This window comes from Octodon degus, unplaced genomic scaffold (assembly GCF_000260255.1).
Source record: "Octodon degus isolate 3935 unplaced genomic scaffold, OctDeg1.0 scaffold00083, whole genome shotgun sequence".
Classification (NCBI taxonomy): Eukaryota; Metazoa; Chordata; class Mammalia; order Rodentia; family Octodontidae; genus Octodon; species Octodon degus.
Genome location: NW_004524659.1, coordinates 10,991,190 through 10,995,107, shown reverse-complemented (window position 1 = coordinate 10,995,107; position 3,918 = coordinate 10,991,190). Strand labels below are relative to the sequence as shown.

The 3,918-nt window shown below is 51.3% G+C and overlaps 1 protein-coding gene across 3 annotated transcripts in view; it reads left to right on the top strand.

Moving 5' to 3' along the window:
• The first annotated feature begins 1,840 nt into the window (after positions 1-1,840).
• The window catches only part of Fbxo17 (F-box protein 17), a 40,101-nt gene continuing 38,023 nt past the window's right edge, over positions 1,841-3,918 (top strand). The window contains exon 1 of one of the 3 annotated variants that reach the window (XM_023721494.1): positions 1,841-2,124. The gene's annotated coding sequence lies outside the window, so the exon portion shown is untranslated. The remainder of the gene's footprint in view (positions 2,125-3,918) is intronic. The other 2 variants (XM_023721493.1, XM_004636795.2) reach the window with 2 other exon arrangements.

The following is a 3,918-nucleotide window of genomic DNA, read 5'->3' as shown; positions in this document are numbered from 1 at the left end:
GGGCGGAGAGGACACTCTCAAAGTCAAGGCTCATTCAGGGCCCAGTCAAGATGCAACAAGAGTGATTGTTGGATCTTTTGGGTTTCTCTCATTGTTATCCGTAGGCTCAGGGCTGGAGATGTATGCAGCTCAAGGGAAAGAAAAGAAAGAAAAGAGAAAGAAATTTGCACAGGCAATTTTGTGTTACATGTAGATACACCTGGTGTCAGGATGTCACTGTTGGGGGCTCTTTTGCTCACTTGGTCTACAGAGATTTCCCCACCTCCCAAATGGGTTCCCTTTTCCTCCTTGGTAATGAAGAATCACCTGGGGGTGTGATCATTTTGGACTCTTCCCAGACACCTGAGGCTTTGGCATTCTTTCTTGATCCAACACTGTACCAGAGACCTCCTGGGCTGTTTCTAATAGATCTATAGTAAACATGAAGAAGTAAATTGTTTAATGTCTGTAAACATACATTGTCTCTATTATATAGTCTGCAACTGGTTCACAGCAGATACTTAATAATGGCATCAATGTTTAAAATCACCTCAGTGGGGCTGGTGAGATGGCTCAGTGGTCTAAAGCACCTACTTAGAACAAGCTAAACTAAGCAAAACACAGGGACCACGGTTCAATCCCCCAGCACCACATGCCAGCCAGTCCCGCCCCATGGTGGGCTGAGCTGGCCACACACACACAAAATAAATAAATAAATAAATATTTTTAAAAAATAAATAAATAAAATAAAATAAAATCACCTCAGTGAGGGGCTGGGCTTCCCTGGCAAGCACAAGGGCCTGAGTTCAATCCCCAGTTCTGCCAAAAATAAATAAATAAATAAAATAAAATCACCTCAGTGGCAGAGTTAGTCTCCTTTTACCTACAAACCTAAAGTTTCTTCATAAATTAGGCCCCCAGACTTTTAGGCAGTGAGACTGACCAGACTTGAAGGAGCAGTTGGCTCCTGATAACCTCTCAGCCACGAAGTGCTATTCACGTGACCTTGGAGGACCAACCCCATCCGGCTGGGGCACCATCTCACCCTGCGCTGAAACGCTATCCCTGTCCCACTTCGACTAACTTGGGTGGGTTCCTTTTGCTTATTGTCAAATGATTGCTAAGCTACCAAAACCAGCAAAGATGATCAGAGGCTGACAGTGCTTTGACATTCTTCCCAAGAGATCCTCTCCTTACAGTAGGGGGGAAGGATGTAGAGTCATAGTGGGTGGGGGGGAAGGAAGACAGACAGACATCTGGATATCTGTCCTTAGAAGCACACCCACAGTCTACACTAGCCCTGATACAGTGCCACTGTCCTGCTGATCTTAGAGACTTGGGGTATCCCTAAAGTAGAGGAAAGCGGGCTTTTCCTTGCTGAAGAAAAGTGTGTTTACCAGAGGGACTTAATTGGCCAAAAGGCACGGGCTTCCCAGACTCTAGCCCTGGAACACAAAATTCAGAGCAGGAGAGAATCGCTGCCTTGTAATCCCAGCACTCTGTGAGGCTGAGGCAGGAGGATCGTAAATTCCATGTCAACCTGGACAACACAGATTTAGAGAGGCACCGTCTCAAAGTAAAAAAATAAGGCTGGAGATGTAGCTCCATGCTCCAGTGGTGCGGTGAGCCGAGTGGGGAAATCCACGTGGCCAGAGCCTTTTATCCAAACACTAAGTCACAGCCAAGCCTTTTCGAAGGCGCCCAGGGGTACAGGATCGGAGAGCTTTCAGGAACGGTGGAGGCGGGCTCAGGCAGAAGGCCACGGCCACTCTGGGAGTGGGGGAGTGGGGGTTGTTTATTTGGTGAAAGAGGCGGGGATGTTTCTGTGGCGGTGGTACCCGCCCAGAGGAGGAGCCCGGGTGTGAGTCCCAATTGGGGCTCGGATCGCCAGAAGCCCCTCAGGAAAGGGGAGGGGAAGGGGGAGGGGAGAGGAAGAAGGTCCCCGCGCGGCGGAGACCTGGGGGCTGGCGCGGCCTCCCCGGCCCGCCCTCCGCTCCACTCTCGCTGCCGCCGGCGCCGCCCTCTTCCCCGCCCGCCGACCGCCGCGCAGGACCGCGCAGCCCCTCGCGTTGGGCTCGCTGGGCCGGAGAAATCCGGGAGAGTTTCTGCTGCCGCCCGGAGCGGGCCGAGTGAGCGCCGGGACAGGTAGGGACCCAGATCGGAGCGAGCGCGGCGTCCTCCCCGCAGCTGGGGAGATTCTGGCGGAGGGGTCCAGGCGGAGGGGCTGGGGTGGGGTGTCGCTGGAGCCCCTGCGCGCTTCCCAGCCCCTCTCTTTCCAAGCTCCCTTTACGAGAGCGCTGGAAGGTCCCGAGTTGCACCGAAGGCGCTTGGCCGCGAGTCCTGGCCCGCCCACCCGGACCCACGAGGCAGTGCAGGCGGGGTGGGATGGGGGCAGTTGGCCTGTTTTCTGGGTGGCAGCCCCTTCCGAAAACCCGGAGCTCGGGCCTCGAAGAGGGCCTTGGGACGTTTGATTTAGTAACTTGGGAACGGGATGTGTGTGGCACTACCACACCTCTGAATGTAGGGGAATGAAACACCCGACCTGAAGGATACCTGGGACGAACTGTGTTGTCCAAAACGGAAGAACGAATTTTAGGAACAACGTTGCTTAAGAGCAGAATATATTTATTGAGGGAAAGAAAGCACCTGTGCGAGAGAGGGACAGAAGGGGGACCAGAGTGGGGGGCCAAGGACCCTGCCTTAGGGACTTTACAGAACAAAACCATGAGATGAGGCAGGTTCAAGTTGGGAAACACGGAATTTGCTGGCTGTGCACGAGGTGGGACGAAACTGTGGTCAACTTGTAAAATTACAAGCATAGTTGCTCAAGTCAAATTGATTAAATCAGTGTTAGGTTTTTCCAAGGCGCAGTAAAGAGATGGGAAAAATAAAAGAGGTCTTTATGGACTCTAGACAACATGGAGAGAATCCCAGGGAAGATGGGCGTGAGGGGGATCCTCAGTCTGAGACAAAGAAAGCTGAGACTTAGGGACTTTTGCTGGGGTGGAGTTTTGAGGGGCAGTTTCAGTTACATGTAAGGAGCTGATTTGGGGTCTCCCCTGTGTGGGCAGGAAAGGTGAGAGGAAACTGTATCCAGGACTGGGTTGGGGAAGAAGGGGGGTGTGGACCTGGGGAAGGTAAGCTGTTGTTTTAAGGCTTTGGCCATGTTAGATGACCACCATAATAATTCAGCAATTTATACTAGAGCCAGAATGTATCACTCCAATCTTTTAGTTGTTATGAAGGGGTGATGTGTCTCTTAGGCTTCTTTCTTCTGAATGGGGTGTTGTTTTTGGGGTGAGGAGGGTTGACAGAATGATGGTTCATGCCCATGTAGCAGCTAGTGCCAGGCATCTCAGCTAGGATGAGAAGTTTCCTGTTAGTGAAGGCTCACATCCGAGACTGAAGAAAAAACGCTGGGGTTTTTGAACCCTTAGGTAGGTAGGTGGAGATGTGTAGGTGACAGTAGCTGTGAAGACCATTTAGATGATAAGGGCTCGGAATCAGGAGTAGCAGAGTTGTCGGTGGAGTGGAGTTCTCTGGGCACTGCTTGGCTTGGGTGATGTGAAACCAGGAAGGCAGGCTGGAGACTTTGACCACTGTTGCAGTTGAGAGGACAACCAAGTGGGGGCCTGACCATATAGAATTTAATCCTGTAGACTTAGAGGATTTAAGATATATTAAATCACCAGGGGATATGGATGGCGCCAATTGGGTTGATATCTATTGGTTGTGGAAAGTAGAGTGCAGCAGGTATCGGAGGAAAGATAGGATGGAAATATAGTTGGGGGGGGGAGTTATCAGGAGTGGGAAAGCTATGAAGCAGAAAAGGACTACTGTGTATTAGCTCAAATGAACTTAGGAAGTGCCCTGAATCTAGTTAGCGCAAAGGGGGGGAGCTGAGGCCAAGGCAGGTGTAGCTCTAAGGTGAGTTTTATG